Genomic DNA, 20,547 nt, shown 5'->3' with positions numbered 1-20,547 from the left:
GCAGCCTGCATTGCTGCGAAAGGTGGATATACACTGCACTAGTGCCGACATTGTGCATGCTCTGTTGCCTGTGTCTATGTGCCTGTGGTTCTGTCAGTGTGATCATGTGATGTATCTGACCCCAGGAATGTGCCAATAAAGTTTCCCCTTCCTGGGACAATGAATTCACGGTGTTCTTATTTCAATTTCCAGGAGTGTAGATTACGCGCATCTACATTGGCTGCACACCGTGGCGGCGGAAGCGCCCAACAAACACTTCCGCACTTTTTCATGACTCAAGCTGCTCCGCATCCTCTCTGCTCACAACGCGTCAGAGACCCAGTTTATACGCAAAGGTAAAGTGCGGCACACCTACTACCATTTCGTTGTTGCTATCGATACGTTCCTATAGGGTTCCCTAGGCTATTATCCAGCAATTTACAATATTTTCATTATAATTACAATCATTGATATACAGTAAAAATAAATACACTAGTACACCGATTACATATTAAATATAATTTCTGTAATACAGCTTATGGTTTCAGAATAAAAAGTACAGTGCAAGTTTTCAACGGATATTAAACGGTGAAACTTTTGGATGGTGGGGGCAGGTATTTTATCTGCATTTCCGATTTACAGACTCACGATGCACCCTCACAGCCTCAATTCTGCCAGTACCTCGTCTCCTAGCTGCTTTCTTCCAAGAGTGCTAGTTCTGCAAGGTTCGAAGAAGAACTGTGAACTGCCTGGAACTAGATCATGCCATGAAGTATGAGGATACCAAGATTCTAGCACAAACACCCAGATTCTGGGACAGTGTCATAAGAGAATCGATAGAGATTAAAATGGCTGACGATCTTATGAATCGTGACACAGGGTACCAGCTAAGCAGAGCCTGGGATCCGGCTCTGGAATTGTTAAAGGAGTAACGGGGCCAGCTGCAACACTACACAAACAGAAGAACCAGAGAGATGGAGATGGTAAACAAGCCCCTGACGGACTGCCAGGCGCACCAGACCGAAGATGGAACACCCAGAAGTGGGACTGGTGGGCGCGGACCGCAGAGGGAACATCCAGAGCCGCAGCGGACGAAAAACGGAGCGGCAACACTCCAACAGGTCGTGGTGAGCGGGCGCGGACCGCAGGGGGAACGCTTGGTACTCCAGACCGTAGATGAAAGCCCCAGGAGCGGGTTTAGTGGGCGCGGACCGCAGAGGGAACACCTAGAACCGCAGCGGACGGAAAACGGAGCAGCAACGCTCCAACAGGTCGCAGGGAATGGGCGCGGACCACAGAGGAAGCGCCTGCAGCCGTTGGTGGAGGGGGAAGGCCATAGGCATAAATGCTGGACCAGGTCCACTCGAGGAGCAGTCTCAGGTCGCACCTGATGAAGGTCTCGAGCTACGTGACCGAAATATCGTGCAAGTACGACGCTGATATCCGGCAGAATACCCGACAACCCAAGATGTCATTATATCGCCGGGAAAGCCTGAAGAGTTACATCAAGAACTGTGAAGTTTGAAAGATAAAAGACGAGGTACTGGAAGAATTGAAGCTGCGAGGGGCTGCCGTGGGTCGTGCTTGGGTAGATCAGTTGGTAGAACACTTTCCCGTTAAAGGTGAAGGTCCCGAGTTCGAGTTTCGGTCTAGGACCCATTTTTAATTTGCTAGGAAGTTTCATATCAGCGCCCACTCCGGTGCAGAATGAAAATTACATTGTGGAATGTTACCAGTGTTCCGAATGTTGCTGCAGTGTTTATTTTATGTCGACAGCATCACTCTCAGTTGGTTTTTTCGCGTGGGGAGTTGGAGGAACCATATTTTAAAAGAGGCTTTCTAAAGACTTTTTATTGTAGACGAAATTACCTATTTACATTTTATTGCTTATGTTTCTTTATTTTAACGACAAGGAATATTTTTACCTCTTGACTGCGATGCTTAAGGCTGCCCCCGATCCTGGTATCTTAAAGTTTTATAGATTCAGAATGTATACGCCTATGAAGGGCGGGAAAGGATGGGCAGGGGCGGAAAGCGGACGACTCTGCAAGCGGCGCTCGAAGCGTCCCGCGCCAACCACCGAACCCACACGCTTCTGTATGAGGCTGTGGAACTTCAGGCGTAGCACAGCCAACTCGTACAACTGCAACGTTGTTTTACACCTTCTGACGAAGTTTTAATGACATATTTCGGTTCCTTTTTTTCATGTATAATTTTTCGTACTCTTTGTGACTTTTATGCGGGTGCTTCTACACTCCTGGAAATTGAAATAAGAACACCGTGAATTCATTGTCCCAGGAAGGGGAAACTTTATTGACACATTCCTGGGGTCAGATACATCACATGATCACACTGACAGAACCACAGGCACATAGACACAGGCAACAGAGCATGCACAATGTCGGCACTAGTACAGTGTATATCCACCTTTCGCAGCAATGCAGGCTGCTATTCTCCCATGGAGACGATCGTAGAGATGCTGGATGTAGTCCTGTGGAACGGCTTGCCATGCCATTTCCACCTGGCGCCTCAGTTGGACCAGCGTTCGTGCTGGACGTGCAGACCGCGTGAGACGACGCTTCATCCAGTCCCAAACATGCTCAATGGGGGACAGATCCGGAGATCTAGCTGGCCAGGGTAGTTGACTTACACCTTCTAGAGCACGTTGGGTGGCACGGGATACATGCGGACGTGCATTGTCGTGTTGGAACAGCAAGTTCCCTTGCCGGTCTAGGAATGGTAGAACGATGGGTTCGATGACGGTTTGGATGTACCGTGCACTATTCAGTGTCCCCTCGACGATCACCAGTGGTGTACGGCCAGTGTAGGAGATCGCTCCCCACACCATGATGCCGGGTGTTGGCCCTGTGTGCCTCGGTCGTATGCAGTCCTGATTGTGGCGCTCACGTGCACGGCGCCAAACACGCATACGACCATCATTGGCACCAAGGCAGAAGCGACTCTCATCGCTGAAGACGACACGTCTCCATTCGTCTCTCCATTCACGCCTGTCGCGACACCACTGGAGGCGGGCTGCACGATGTTGGGGCGTGAGCGGAAGACGGCCTAACGGTGTGCGGGACCGTAGCCCAGCTTCATGGAGACGGTTGCTAATGGTCCTCGCCGATACCCCAAGAGCAACAGTGTCCCTAATTTGCTGGGAAGTGGCGGTGCGGTCCCCTACGGCACTGCGTAGGATCCTACGGTCTTGGCGTGCATCCGTGCGTCGCTGCGGTCCGGTCCCAGGTCGACGGGCACGTGCACCTTCCGCCGACCACTGGCGACAACGTCGATGTACTGTGGAGACCTCACGCCCCACGTGTTGAGCAATTCGGCGGTACGTCCACCCGGCCTCCGACATGCCCACTATACGCCCTCGCTCAAAGTCCGTCAACTGCACATACGGTTCACGTCCACGCTGTCGCGGCATGCTACCAGTGTTAAAGACTGCGATGGAGCTCCGTATGCCACGGCAAACTGGCTGACACTGACGGCGGCGGTGCACAAATGCTGCGCAGCTTGCGCCATTCGACGGCCAACACCGCGGTTCCTGGTGTGTCCGCTGTGCCGTGCGTGTGATCATTGCTTGTACAGCCCTCTCGCGGTGTCCGGAGCAAGTATGGTGGGTCTGACACACCGGTGTCAATGTGTTCTTTTTTCCATTTCCAGGAGTGTATTTTATTTTTGGGTTTTATGTGTCGCATTTAATTACTAGTTTCACGCACTTTAGTTTTTCGAAAATGTGCCTTAAGCCAGTCAAGCACCACCTGGGTACTTCTTGGCGCACTATACGCGGTACCTGTATCCCAATTTGTCATAGTAATTTTTGTGTGAGCGCCAGTACAGACATTCTGCCGTGTGCGGCTTGTACCGCGGTTTTGTAAGTGTGTCTCCATCTTGTACGGCCACGGCAGAGCCGGCTGATGTGCTCGAGATAACACACGATAACCGTGAAATATTTTTCCGCCTCATATTTCTACTTTCCTGGCGTTATTCTTAACTTTATGTATATTTTAAATTATGTGGTTCTATGAGTGATGGGTCACGTATCCAGCTAATTTCACGTAAGTTTTTATTACTTTTAGTTCACGTTGTTTGCGTAGCCGTGCAGCATAGGACCATACCCTTTTCCTCCTTTTGTATCTAACTGGTTGGTTTCTTGTATTTGTAGACAATCTGATGATGCCCTAAAGGGAGAAGGGTGACTTTCATCTCCCTCTACGTCCTGTATTTAGCAATCGAGACTGCTTTTGTTCTGAAACTTTGTAACTGGTTGCTGTAACAGCCTGACACAATGGAATGTGAAAATTTTTATTTTGTATGACGAAGTAGCTGTATTTTTCAGTGGAGAATTGATGTGAATCATTATGTGTGTGTTGTCTCTTGAGTCGGTCATGTCTGACGCAACTGACACCACTTTCGATGCAGCTTTCCTATATAAACGGGGTGATCAGAACAGTCTGAAAAACTTGTAAGGGTGTTGCTAGTAAACAATTATTCTGAAAAAAAAAATCACTTCGAATCACCGTTTCCAAATTAATTAGCACTGAAGTTAGCCAATCATGCCGTTGCGTGCGAAAATTCATGCTGCCTGACAGGCGATTCAGCAAACATTTTCTTCATTTGGTTTTCTAAAACCGAACAAGAGGGTGACACAAAAATGGGGCTGTAGTAAGGGTCGAACCAGAAGTATTTCTCTTCTTACCCACGGTTTCTTCGCAGTTACCTTCTTTGTATCTATGTTTTTCTTTTCAACTTCTGTGATTGCCGTTTTTAGAGATGTCCATTCCTCTTGAATTGTACTGCCTGCTAAGCTATTCCTTACTACTGTATCTATAGCCTCAGAGAACTTAAAGTGTATACCTTCGTTTCTTTGCACTTCTGTATCTCAGTTCTTTGCGTATTGATTCTTCCTGAATATTGTCTTAAGCTTCAGCCTAATTTTCATCACTACTACTTTGTGATCTGAGTCTATATCTGCCTGCGGGTACGCCTTACAATCTAGTATCTGATTTTAGAATCTCTGTCTGACCATGAATAATCTAACTGAAATCTTCCCGTGTCATCCGGCCTTTTCCAAGTATACCTCCTCCTCTTGAGATTCTTGAACAGAGTTTTCGCTGTTACTAGCTGAAATTTATTTCAGAACTGAATTACTCTTTCTCCTCTCTCATTCCTAGTCTCAAGCCCAATTCTACTGTAACTTTTTCTTCGTCTCCCTCCCCTAGAAGTGCATTCCAGTCTCCCATGAATATTAGATTTTCATCTCCCTTTACGTCCTCATTACACTTTCAATATCCTCATATATTTTCTCTATCTCTTCATCTTCAGCTTGCAACATTGGCGTATATACCTGAACTATCGTTGTCGGGGTTGTTTACTGTCGATTCTGATAAGAACAACCGTATCACTGAACCGTTTAAGTAACACACTCTCTGCCCTACCTTATTATTCATAACGAATACTCTTCCCGTTGTACTATTTTCTGCTGCTGTTGATATTACCCTATACTCTCTTACCCTTTACTCATCTGACCAGAAATGTTACGGAGAGAAGAGATCAACCAATCGCTCGCTGACCGACCCCTCTCCAGGACGACAACATGACAGCAACGGCCCCTATGTGAAGAGAACCGCCGCGCCCGACCGGTCGCGGCCCAGTCGAAGTGCAGCCTCAAGACTAGCGACTTGAATAGAAGCGGCAAAGCTCATTACTTCACTCGAATCCTCTAAGTATCAGACTTTGGAATTGTTATACTGAAGGAACTTGGTTATTTCGTATGTCGCCCTTTGCTTGCGACACAAAAATACGTGTTGTAACTGCTCATTTTGTGATGGAACTCATTAACATGATTTGGTTGAATGGTGTATAGCGATCCTATACAGCAGGTTCCCTAGACACCCCATATTGACTAACTAGGCAGGATTTAACAAGAAATCCTTGTTTTCTTTCCATTTCACCTCACTGACCCCTACTGTGTGTAGATTGGGCCTTCGCATTTCCCTCATTTCCCTTTTCACATTTTCTAGCTTCCCTACCACGTTCAAGCTTCTGACATTCCACGCTCCGACTAATAGAACGTTATACTTCAGTTCGTTGTTCAATCTTTTCTCATGGTCACCTCCCCCATTGGCAGTCCCCTCCGAGAGGTCCGAATAGGCGACTGTTCCGGAATCTTTTGCCAATTGAGAGGTCTTCGTGACATTTTTTCAGTTATAGGCTACATGTCCTGTGAATACATGCTATGTGTTCTTTAATGTAGTGGTTTAAATTGCCTTCTACTTCCTCATGCTGTTGATCATTGGTGATTCTTGCGCCTTTAGGGGCAGTTTCTCACGCCAGGGATAAGAGAGTCCTTCACCTCTGTCCGCTCCTACGCCCTCTTTGACAAGGCCGTTGGCAGAATGAGGGTGACTTCTTATGCTGGAACTCTTCGGCTACCAATGCTGAGGCTTCTACCACGGGACCGAGGACGTTTTGATTAGTAATCAAAGATGCTACCTCTAGACCACTCTCTCTCTCTCCCTCTCCCTCTGTCTCTCTCTCTGTCTGTCTGTCTGTCTGTCTGTCTCTCTCTCCCTCTCTCTCTCTCTCTCTCTCTCTCTCTCTCTCTCTCTCTCTCTCACACACACACACACACACACACACACACAGATCACAGACACACATTCGATATTTAGAACTAACATTTAACAATTGTCAACAAGTCCGAAAACACAACGCAAAGTAAATAATATTCATTTCCTGGTGCTGTGCAAAAGAAATTTCGAATATCATTAGTCAGAAGTACGGTTCTAAAACTGGAACAGGAACACGTGTTGAACAGTATCTACGAAATTTGTAACTAGAAATTTAAATTGTTGCTAAGGCACTGAAAATCAGAAACCGCTAAAATTGTTTATAACTTCAATGTACAATGTACAAAATAGAAAAGAAATATGGGTATATTTCTGATCACTGATGATACCTTTAAAATAACAAATGCGAATAGCGTTTTATTAACTTGTAATAAGACGGACGTCAAGTGATATTTATGAACGTAACAATCTGCATAACAGTGCTTTGACCACTGTACACAAAATGGACAGAAATTCCGTGTCAGCTGTACGCACCATTGTATGCGAAGAAAGTTATTACTGTAACTAGAAGTTTTACAGAAACATTATACAGTGAAATAATAAAGTTAAAATGCTGCGTTACACGTTTTTAATTACCTTAAAAACTAATTCGCAGCTTAATTATTACCAAATGTACTCAGGGAGATCCCGTGCCACGAATCAGCCTAAGGGTCTGTATAGGGTATTTCTGTAAGAGCGTGCAAAAATTTAACAGGACATAGAGGATGCTTCACTGAAATTGAGGTAGGAAACCTGGGGTCGGAGAAGCCAATTTAAGGAGATATGGAAGTAAGTTCGTCTACCGCTTTGTCTAGCATTAACGTTTTCCAGCTTATTTACAACTAACATTCTTACAAATTTATATGTACTTCTTTCTTTATTTACATGTATATTCTTTATTTCCTGCAAGGAAACAAGGAGGACGAGCCATATCTTCTATCTGGCCGTCTGAATGGCCACCTGTACCTGAGGTTCATGCATAGAGATCTACCTCAGTTGTTGGAGAACGTACCCTTGGCTGTTCGTGAAAGGATGTGGATACAACAAGACATACACCGCCTCACTTCAGTGTGGATGTCCACAACCATTCCAGTGCTGTATTTCCTGGGGAGGTCAAATTCCATGGCCTACGAGTCACCTGACCTGAATCTCCTTCGTTATTTCCTATGGAGATATCTAATGTCACTTGTGTATGATCCTAGTGGATACGGAGATGGAATTAGTTGCTAGAATTATAGCTGCCTATGATGCGATTCGAAACACATCAGAGATATTTGTCAGGGCGTGTGAGAATCTTGTTCGCCGTAGTCACGCATGCATTGCATTTGATGGCCGTCGGTGTCAGCATATTTTGTAAGATACAGTACAAATGGTGCGTGCATTGCCCCAGTGATGGTATTTGCAGTTAACTTTAACTAATGCAAATAGAAAAGTACACGCTAATGTGATTTTATTCCTATAATCTCCTTAAGCTGGCTTCTCCGGTAACAGGTTCCTTACCCCTGTTCGGTTGAACATGCATGCTCTTACGGAAACACTCTGTAGATTCTAAATGTCTTTTCATCCGCATTACCAAACAACATTCCTCCTCACGTTACGTTTCCCTAATTAATGTCTTGATTAATCTCTCGTTTTATACTCATTACCGTTTCACGTAACGCCGTTCTTCAAATTCTGACAGCCTCCACTCGACTCTAATGAGCTACCCGAGAAAAAAAAGAAAAAAAAGAAAAATGTACCTTTGCTACAATCGAGGCCTCTCATTCTCAACACCACAATGATGTTAGTAGGCTGTTTACGTTTTCTTATTGGCAACGTTACGTAGCGCTCTGTATGAAAATCACTGGCTGTGCTGTGTGCAGTCTGTGGCCAGTTTGCATTGTTGTCTGCCATTGTAGTGTTGGGCAGCTGGATATGAACAGCGCGTAACGTTGCGCAGTTGGAGGTGAGCCGCCAGCAGTGGTGAATGTGGGGAGAGAAATGGCGGAGTTTTGAAATTTGTAAGACTGGATGTCATGAACTGCTATGTATATTATGATTTTTCAACACTATTAAGGTAAATACATTGTTTGCTCTCTATCAAAATCTTTCATTTGCTAACTATGCCTATCAGTAGTCAGTGCCTTCAGTAGTTGGAATCTTTTATTTAGCTGGCAGCAGTGGCGCTCGCTGTATTGCAGTAGTTCGAGTAACGAAGATTTTTGGTGAGGTAAGTGATTTGTGAAAGGTATAGGTTAATGTTAGTCAGGGCCATTCTTTTGTAGGGATATTTGTAAGTCAGATTGCGTTGCGCTAAAAATACTGTGTGTCAGTTTATGCACAGTCATATATAATTTTTCTAAGGGGTCATCCGCAGCCGAGGATACCTCACTGGGATCTTCTGATTTTTTCTTGTAGTTTCTGTAATTCGTGTAGCTATTGTTTATTGCTAGCGCGTATTGTAGAGAGAATATCCTTTGTAGTTGCAGTCTTTCATTGTTGTACAGTAAAACAGTTGTGGTGTTCATGTAGATTTGCACCAAGTATTTCGCAGCTGCGCTTGCAATTAACTAGATATTATTTTCAGTGCTATGTTAATGTGTTTTCTTATTTTGCTCTTCAAATTGTGCTTTTCTGTGTTGTCGTGTGAAATAGTGTGACAATAATGGCGTGTGAAAAACGTAATACTAGGCTCCAAAGTCAACTGAGAAATGACAGTGAAGACGAAAGCAGTGTGTTAGCGCCACCGTGTAATGAATTAACTAATGTTCAAACTAGTACTTTGGTAATTGAGCATAGGAAAATTGAGCGGGCGGCAAATAATGGCGTAGACAGTGAAACAATTAGTGAACAGGGAAGCATTATCGATCGATCGGTCGGCAATAGCTCGCGTCAGGAATCCTAAATGACAGGACACAATCTCGCAAATACTGTAGATTCAGGTTTTGGGTCCTCACCGTCATGTCATGTCACCGTCATGTCATGTACATTTTCTGCTTGTCAAAATGTGAATGTTTCCGGTGCAAATTAACTGCTGAAAAGCACTGAGGAACATGTTTCAGACACCAGTGCATTGTTATTACAGTTAATGCAACAAATGGGACAAAGGTTACAAAATTTAGACACAACGCTTGAAAAAGATCAGAAGCAAATGAGACAAAATCTTCAAAAGTTAGACACAATGGAACAAAATCTTCAAAAGTTTGACACAATGGAACAAAATCTTCGGAAGTTAGACACCACACTTGAACAAACACTTGAAGATTTAACTGCTGGGTTACATAACATTGTATCGAAATGTCAAACAGTCTGTAATGACGTAAAAAAACACAAATTTGTGAGCATTTCCAACCTATTTTTTCGCGGCATGAAAATGCATTACAGAATCACGAAGCAGCCATAAAAGAACTGCAAACTATTCTTCATGAAAATCATGAGACCTTGCAAGCTAAAATTGACTCAGTTGCATCTACCGATTCGGTTACGCAACTTGCAAAAACTCAGGAAAACTTAAAGGACACAGTACATACTCTGAAAATTGGTTCAGAAAGACACATGGAGGAAATTAGTTCATTATCAGAGAAATTACTTTCGGATCAGCTAAATAATTTATCTACGAAGGTAGATGATAATCTGAATGACACAAAACCGGTAGTCTTTAATGACACAGAAGAGTGCAAACAAATTAGGAAATTCAAACAAAATCAGAATCAAATTAATACGCAACACCAAAGAGAAATCCGGGAAGTACAAGATCTACTGACACAGGTAATACAAGAATTACGTATTTCAGAGGACACACGCGCTCCAATACGGGAAGAGGGACATAGAAATACGGAACAGCCACAAAATAATAACACAGTGCATTTCGGAAATAATGAAAGAAATTGGCAAGGTGCACCGAATTTTGAAATTGAACCGCCGAAACGACGTAACAATGACCGACATGCGATTCGCCGACACGATGATTTTGACTATAAGCTGTTCATTACTACACGTAAATTTAAAACATTAAAGAATTCTGGGAACGACATTCATCCACAAGCGTGGCTCCATCAATTCTCTCATTGTTTTCCTCCCAACTGGTCATTAGAGCACAGATTAGAATTTATGTGTGGCTATTTAGAGAATGAACCAGCTGTAAGAATGCGATCGGTCATTCACGATTGCCACAGTGAAGGAGAATTTTATCATGCCTTTCTCTCAGCATATTGGTCTCAAGCTGCACAAGACCGAGTAAAACATAGCATCATAATGATGAAACATTTCGAACAATCTGAATTTTCCAGTCTTGTGACATACTGTATTTTGAAGACATGTTGCACAAGAATCAGTACCTGTCAAACCCATACAGCCCCTCAGAACTCATCCACATTTGCTTAATCAAACCACCTGAACATTTACGACATATTATTTTGGCAGGACGTTGCAAAGATGACACTGAAGCTTTTCAGGGAGTGTTACAACAAATGGAAATTGACACTCACAATCGCGGTACGTGAAAACAGGAAAATAATCATTATAGGTCACATCCGTCACAATTCCGTGATGACAGAAATAATAACTGGACACGACAAGGCTATTCTTACAATGTAAATCATGACCAAAACAGACACAACCCATATGACAACCACTGGCAGAGTAATAGTTACAGAGAAAGATTGCATTTCCGTAGTAATGAATATGACAGAGACAATATTAGAAACAGACAATATGGCAACCAGAACTATTATTATCACTGGAGACAGAATAACAGACGCAACGGTCCACCATGCAGTGATAATTCAGGGAGAAATTCTCCACCACATGACCGACTAGAAAGAAACTACAGGAACTACCGACATGACGACAGACGATTTAATCGTAACGACAGACTTGAATTGCATCAGAACTGGAGAGATTCAAACAGAGCAGGGCACTCTCGACAAGGTGCATTTGTAGAAGTTAGGTCTCCTAACCCCAATAATGACGCGCGCCAATAAAGAGATAGCAGACAATGACTCGCCACGCAGGCAGCCGCGTGCGCCTGCTGGCTCAGAGAAAAATAACATAGACGCTAACCTTGAAAAAAATTTTAGCATTCCTTGCCGACGTATACCACATGATAACTGCGTTCAAGTTGAAACTCTGAGTACTATGGAGAGGAAAGGATTGCACCACATTTCACATGTAAAACCGTTTATTGAGAGATAATCTGCTTTTTAACTTAGTCTTTGCCATAAAATTTTTCACTTCACGCTACTAGTAAAATTTGTCACACTGAGAAACTGTTAACATGCAACAATGTTTTGAAGTTAACTATCCAGTCTAGAACTTAGGGAACATTTTGGTACGGCAATTATGAATGCATTGTTACAGTGAACTGACGACACAGTGTTGTTATTTGTACATTCTTGCTTGTTACTTGCACGATTACATAACGGCAATAAGGCTTACTTACTTAGAACATATACTGGTACTGCTAATGAGATTTTAATGCAACATTTTGGTTTACTTGAAAATACATTCTGGATCTAAAGTAATTTCAGTGAGATACCAGATGACACAGTGGTTAGTTTATGTGACAGCTACACGATTTTATCACGAACTACTAATGAGTGACAATTTACAATGTTGCTTTTGCGGTGTTTCTGTTTTATATCTGCACAGTTTTTCTGCATTATTCTGGAAAGTAAAACATGTTTTAGTAGTAACTTTTGTGGTATAGCTACAATGAGACAGCTTTTTCCGTAGCACAACAATACGTTACAGCACAGTACTTTCCTCATCATGGCAATAAGCGTAATAAGTAAGATATCTATACGCAAAGCATTTCACTTTTGTTTATCATGAGGTAGGTACATTGGCTTCTGCAGAACTTAGCTTTCGGAGGACAATAACTACGACACTTCCACAGAGATTATCTTATACCAAGACGCACATTTAGCGCTACAGGACACGCATTTGAGTGATTAATTTTGTACTTGATCCATTTATTTTTCAAGATTTTTGAATTACAAAGAAAGTTTTCCGTGATACATTTCATTCCATTGCTGTAATCTGTAACACCTGAGGGTATAATTACATTAATCCTCAGGGGGGTACAGGCTTACTTTGTGTACTATGTGTTTGGCAAGTACAATATGGTATTTGCTTATACAACTTTACACGTCGGAACCATATTTCTCTAACACACAAATTACTCAGCTATCTGATCATTTAACTGAGAGATAAAAATTTTTTTTGCTACATCAGTGACACATGTTTACGCAATTACACAGTTGGGTAACTTCACACTTATGAAATTGTATTTTGTCTGTGTGAACTGTTCATATTTTTTCGGAACCATTGTGATACTATGAGAACTTTGAATGATGTATTTGGTAAGGGAGCATGATTTTAAGGTACATTTGAGTTAGATGACACTCTTGAAATGAGCAGAGAATTTTTTTTAGGTTTTGACATTATTGCAGAAAGCTACGACGTTTTTGAGATTTGACTGAGGTGTTATGATGTTATTTTTACGACGACGATGTGTATTATGCTGTTGAGATATGATTATGATCAATAAGCTGATGTTATATGAGGAATTTGATTATGCTACATATTAATTAAAATGAAATATTGAAGAAGTGTCGACGAATATGTATATGTGTAATAAGGTAAGGAATAATGAGTAGTGGTTAGGGACTCTGTCTTGTGAAAAAGGATGTTCGAAACCAAGAATTGTACTTTAAGAGTGATGAAATGTTTGTAAATGTGTGAATGTATCACAACACAGGCAAAAATTTTTTCACACTGTTATATTCATAGGATTTTGTTTCTACACATTTGCAACGCAAATTCTCGACCTGTGAAATTTTTAATATGAGACTGTCACTGTAGTGCAAACTGGTGTAGTAAATATTTCGGTAAGCAAGTTAAATGACCTTCACGTAATGCGTCGTGGGCACCCAGCTGCATGACAGTCAACTGGAAAAAAGCCATAAGTGTATGCCTTTCAGAGGCACAGGTGGAGAAAAAAGGAGGCCATTATACTCCCTATTGACATTTCTTTGTAGAAAGCATCCTAAATACGACACGCTCAAACTTGAAAATATATGATTACACTGTGGAGCTCTTAATTTATGATATTTACTAAAATGCCTAATGAAATGATGAGAAACATTTTACATCTATTGTCTTTCTAGTTGAGAGCTTTTTTTTGCCTTTGGAGACGCCATTTGCCTAGTGAATGAAGTTTCATATGTTGCTTTATATATATATTTGCTCATTTTGTTTACTATCGCGTTTCTAGCTGCACTGCAACATTGGTTACAATAAAATTGAATAGATGTACTGATATCACTATTTTCTGTCTACAGACCCAGTAAAGAATAATTTTATGATGTACTTTCTTAGAAAAGAGAGCACAAATAGACATTTCTTTCCACAGGAACTGCATAAATAATTTTTTAAAAGATTTGGTAACTTGTCTGCTACAATAACTTATCGTGATGCATCACTCTATTGTTAAGATGTGACACAGGTATTAGACATGGCCATCTTTACTGTAATATTTTTCTGCTTGAGCTTTGTCATGTTTAGGTATAAGTTATTGCATTTGCTGCTGCTGTGTACCAGGCATAGTGCTAGTGAATTTCACTTTGTGTTACTCTGTTAAGCCAGTTTTACGATTGATTTATTTTATTTTTGTTGCTGCAGATAGGCTCATATTAGTGATAATGTTGCATTTGCTCTCCAAATTTAGATTTACTGCTGCTTGCTTTGCCAATTTGCATTTTTTTGTCCTTGTGGTTTGTGTTAATTTGTTATGTGCTGCTGCATTGCCTTGTCCATTGGTATATATATCTGAGCTCAGTAGATTTAAGTTAGCTTAAGATGGGGTAGGCCATATAAGAGAACAAGCTGTGACGAATTGGAAGAAATGCATTGAGAAGCTATAAGAAAATGGTTTGGCCAGAAAAGTATTTTGAAAGAGGATATGAACAAAGAAAGTAGGGTTTAGGGACAAGAGGTTTAGGTAGGATTTTCTTGGAAATAAATGATGTGGTAAGATAATGGAAAATAAATAATGAGGTAAGAAATGTGTGAACATATAAATACAGAAATCTTGCTTGGATAGAATTTTTTTTGGTGGAAACAAATGTTGAAATAAGAGGAAAGATATATGGAATGAAGTTTTGGGATGGACTGCAGTACCAAATGTCACGCTGAAAACAAACCCTGTCCTGTATTTTTGTGTTATTACACTATGTGAATTTGTGTTTTTCCTGTCTTAATGTGTTTAGCTAATAAGAGTTATTTTGTAGAATTTTTCTGATAATATGTTATTTTCTATGTAAAGATGTTTAGACATTATTTATTCTGTTCTGTTTTAATGCTCAGGTGTGAAGTTGATGTTTCGAAAGTTATTTTGATGTTTTATGTATGTACTCATGTCATAATTCCTGTAACACAGATGTATATGTTATTTCGATTCTTTTGTAAAGCCTGTACTACAAATGTTATCTGTATTGTTATGTTCTTTAATGATGTATTTTGTACCTTTGTGATTGGATTCTTATGTTATAAAATTGTAATTGACACCAGTTCATCATATTATTAACTTGTAAGTTCCATTTCACTGCACACGTTTCTGTTGGTCATGGTATATGGACAATATGTGAGAAGTAGGGACTGTTAGTGTTTGCACGTGTGTTAATAATTCAGCAAGGGACTGGATAACAGCATTGCTGGTTCTAAGGACAATTCCAAAAACTTTGTGAGTGCACAAGTGGTGGTTATGGACTTGCTATATTATCCGCAAAACTCTTCGATGGTGATTGTGCACCTGCACAGTCACAACAGATGCCTGCTGGCCATCTCTACAAGGACTACAGTGGGTCTGCATCTTTGATGACCCATCAATACCATTATTTGTATTTGTACAAGGACTACAGTGGGTCTACACCTTTGCTGACTCACCAGTACCATTATTTCTACAAGGACTGCAGTGGGTCTGCACCTCTGGTGACCCACTAATACCACAATCTCTACCAGGACTACAGTGGTTCTGCACCTCTGGTGGCCCACCAATACCGTAATCTCTACCAGGACTACAGTGGGTCTGCTCTGTGATGACCTACCTACCAATATTCTTCCAAACTTCGACTGACTCTGCTGTGGGTTTGCTCTGTTGTGGCCCATTACCTGCCTGCATGTCAAGAGTCAGCACTGTCTTTCTGTTGGAAGGACAACACTACTTCTTCAAGACTGCATGGAAATCTACTACTTCCGTGTGCATTCTCTTTTACTGCTCAGACTTTGAGAAAAAAAAAACAACACTGCAATTTTACTGTGATGAATGATCAGGACTGTCTTTATGAGCTGTGAGAAAATTTTAGTTTTTGACTAACACTGTAACAATAAGTGTGTGCATTTGATATCGTTGTTATTGTAATTATGAAAAATTTTATCAAATCATTATTGGCCACTGCCCACAACAATTAGTAAAGTTTTTTGTGGGGAGCAGTGGGGCTTTGTAAGTAGGCTGTTTATGTTTTCTTATTGGCAACGTTACGTAGCGCTCTGTATGAAAATCACTGTCTGTGCTGTGTGCAGTCTGTGGCTAGTTTGCATTGTTGTCTGCCATTGTAGTGTTAGGCAGCTGGATGTGAACAGCGCGTAACGTTGCGCAGTTGGAGGTGAGCCGCCAGCAGTGGTGAATGTGGGGAGAGAAAGGCGGAGTTTTGAAATTTGTAAGACTGGATGTCATGAACTGCTATGTATATTATGATTTTTCAACACTATTAAGGTAAATACATTGTTTGTTCTCTATCAAAATCTTTCATTTGCTAACTATGCCTATCAGTAGTTAGTGCCTTCAGTAGTTTGAATCTTTTATTTAGCTGGCAGTAGTGGCGCTCACTGTATTGCAGTAGTTCGAGTAACGTAGATTTTTGGTGAGGTAAGTGATGTGTGAAAGGTATAGGTTAATGTTAGTCAGGGCCATTCTTTTGTAGGGATTTTTGTAAGTCAGATTGCGTTGCGCTAAAAATACTGTGTGTCAGTTTAAGCGCAGTCATGTATAATTTTTCTAAGGCGACGTTACAATGTAAACGACTGTTTGTCACCGCCGCTCAAGACAGGACTCGTTTACATGTAGGCCAGTCTATCTCTGTACCTCCAGCTGTCGGATACGATAGTCGATAACGAGCGATGTCACTGACGTGTCACGGCCCACAGCACTGTACACAAGCGGCTGTTGTTGCCTAGAGTCGAGGTAATGACGGACGGCTTTGCCATGCTCGTGTGTGAGTAGCCCAGTGCCTGCACCTCGTCGGAGGTGTTGAGTTGCAGGCCACTGACACCCACAATCTGTCCACGGTCATGTGCGCTAAAATAGCGCATGTTGAGTTGCCTGATCCGTCTTGACTGTCACACGTCAGCACAAAGTCTGAAGACATTTTACTGAGTCACGGGAAACACCGAAAAGTCCTCCCCCCCCCCCCCCCAAACTCGATCATTTTAAGTTTTACCGTTTTGGAAGGAACTTGTAAGTATCTAACGCTGGATTTAAAAACTAAGATTGTTTCTTCGAGACCTGTACCCTTGTTCGAAATGGAATTTATTCCCATCCTGAAAAATACATCATTAATCAGTTTGGTACTGATTATCAGTCTTGAGCTGACTAAAATTTAATTACAGAGAATTACATCAGACGCGTTTTGCTTTTATTCATAAATCATCTTCCGTGGTTTTTCTGCAAACTGGATATACACTTACGGTGTTTCTCTACATGTTCTGCTTCTTCCCTACTTGCTGGCAGTGAGTGACGTTGAAGGACTTTGCGATTCACATATGGACATGGCAGTTTTTGCTGTTCTGCAGTATTTCTTACACTGCATAATTCACCCTTCACTTTTGTAAACTGTTTCTCGTTCTGCACATTAACAGTATTTATGTTTGTTTTCGTTCACCTTGTAAGTGTCGTTAATTCTCCCTCCCCCCTCCACCCCACTCTATCTTCTCTCATATCTCTACCAACACACAAGACGATTTCAATATTTTACACTAGCTCTCTCTCTCTGTCTTTCTCATACGCACAAACGCACACACACACACACACACACACACACACACACACACACACATGCACACGCACACGCACACGCACACGCACAGATAAAAAAAAAATTTCACACGTTGACAACATTCACAGAAACACAGACATGGAAACCATAAGGACAAACAACAACAAAAAGCACCTCCTTACCTTCCAAGAAAACTACTGCGTTCAAAAACCATAACAGAAAAGAAACAGTTCACAAATGGTAAGACCAACTTAGAAAACCACACGCTCTTTAAACTGACTCACCACCATTATATGTATCAGGCTACATTCCTGTAGGGATGTGGGTGCACTCAGCGACTATGATATCATTTACAAATGACAGACCACAGCAATCACTCGTCCATTTTTGTAGGTTTTATTGGGCTAATCTAGATTTCAGCTAGTGCTAGCCATTATCAATGTTCTATTTCATAGTATCAAAGCATTTCAGTTACAGTTATATATATATACACACTCCTGGAAATTGAAATAAGAACACCGTGAATTCATTGTCCCAGGAAGGGGAAACTTTATTGACACATTCCTGGGGTCAGATACATCACATGATCACACTGACTGAACCACAGGCACATAGACACAGGCAACACAGCATGCACAATGTCGGCACTAGTACAGTGTATATCCACCTTTCGCAGCAATGCAGGCTGCTATTCTCCCATGGAGACGATCGTAGAGATGCTGGATGTAGTCCTGTGGAACGACTTGCCATGCCATTTCCACATGGCGCCTCAGTTGGACCAGCGTTTGTGCTGGACGTGCAGACCGCGTGAGACGACGCTTCATCCAGTCCCAAACATGCTCAATTGGGGACAGATCCGGAGATCTTGCTGGCCAGGGTAGTTGACTTACACCTTCTAGAGCACGTTGGGTGGCATGGGATACATGCGGACATGCATTGTCCTGTTGGAACAGCAAGTTCCCTTGCCGGTCTAGGAATGGTAGAACGATGGGTTCGATGACGGTTTGGATGTACCGTGCACTATTCAGTGTCCCCTCGACGATCACCAGTGGTGTACGGCCAGTGTAGGAGATCGCTCCCCACACCATGATGCCGGGTGTTGGCCCTGTGTGCCTCGGTCGTATGCAGTCCTGATTGTGGCGCTCACCTGCACGGCGCCAAACACGCATACGACCATCATTGGCACCAAAGCAGAAGCGACTCTCATCGCTGAAGACGACACGTCTCCATTCGTCCCTCCATTCACGCCTGTCGCGACACCACTGGAGGCGGGCTGCACGATGTTGGGGCGTGAGCGGAAGACGGCCTAACAGTGTGCAGGACCGTAGCCCAGCTTCATGGAGACGGCTGCGAATGGTCCTCGCCGATACCCCAGGAGCAACAGTGTCCCTAATTTGCTGGGAAGTGGCGGTGCGGTCCCCTACGGCACTGCGTAGGATCCTACGGTCTTGGCGTGCATCCGTGCGTCGCTGCGGTCCGGTCCCAGGTCGACGGGCACATACACCTTCCGCCGACCACTGGCGACAACATCGATGTACTGTGGAGACCTCACGCCCCACGTGTTGAGCAATTCGGCGGTACGTCCACCCGGCCTCCCGCATGCCCACTATACGCCCTCGCTCAAAGTCCGTCAACTGCACATACGGTTCACGTCCACGCTGTCGCGGCATGCTTCCAGTGTTAAAGACTGCGATGGAGCTCCGTATGCCACGGCAAACTGGCTGACACTGACGGCGGCGGTGCACAAATGCTGCGCAGCTAGCGCCATTCGACGGCCAACACCGCGGTTCCTGGTGTGTCCGCTGTGCCGTGCGTGTGATCATTGCTTGTACAGCCCTCTCGCAGTGTCCGGAGCAAGTATGGTGGGTCTGACACACCGGTGTCAATGTGTTCTTTTTTCCATTTCCAGGAGTGTATATATATATATATATATATATATATATATATAGAGGGTGAGTCACCTAACGTTACCGCTGGATATATTTCGTAAACCACATCAAATACTGACGAATCGATTCCACAGACCGAACGTGAGGAGAGGGGCTAGTGTAATTGGTTAATACAAACCATAAAAAACGCACGGAAGTATGTTCTTTAACACAAACCTACGTTTTTTTAAATGGAACCCCGTTAGTTTTGTTAGCACATCTGAACATATAAACAAATACGTAATCAGTGCCGTTTGTAGCATTGTAAAATGTTAATTACATCCGGAGATATTGTAACCTAAAGTTGACGCTTGAGTACCACTCCTCCGCTGTTCGAACGTGTGTATCGGAGAGCACCGAATTACGTAGGGATGCAAAGGGAACGGTGATGGATCTTAGGTACAGAAGAGACTGGAACAGCACATTACTTCCACATGCTAACACCTTTTTATTGGTCTTTTTCACGGACGTAGATGTACATTACCATGAGGGGTGAGGCACACGTACACACGTGGTTTCAGTTTTCAATTACGGAGTGGAATACAGTGTGTCCCGACATGTCAGGCCAATAGATGTTCAATGTGGTGGCCATTATTTGCTGCACACAATTGCACTCTCTGGCATAATGAATGTCGTACACGCCGCACTACATCTGGTGTAATGTCGCCGCAGGCTGCCACAGTACGTTGTTTCATATCCTCTGGGGTTGTAGGCACATCACGGTACACATTCTCCTTTAACGTACATGTGCGTCCGTGAAAAAGGAAAATCTCTACAATCGTCTCCATGGGAGAATAGCAGCCTGCATTGCTGCGAAAGGTGGATATACACTGTACTAGTGCCGACATTGTGCATGCTCTGTTGCCTGTGTCTATGTGCCTGTGGTTCTGTCAGTGTGATCATGTGATGTATCTGACCCCAGGAATGTGTCAATAAAGTTTCCCATTCCTGGGACAATGAATTCACGGTGTTCTTATTTCAATTTCCAGG

This window comes from Schistocerca cancellata, chromosome 5, assembly GCF_023864275.1.
Source record: "Schistocerca cancellata isolate TAMUIC-IGC-003103 chromosome 5, iqSchCanc2.1, whole genome shotgun sequence".
In the NCBI taxonomy this organism is placed as follows: domain Eukaryota; kingdom Metazoa; phylum Arthropoda; class Insecta; order Orthoptera; family Acrididae; genus Schistocerca; species Schistocerca cancellata.
This window is presented reverse-complemented; position numbering follows the sequence as displayed.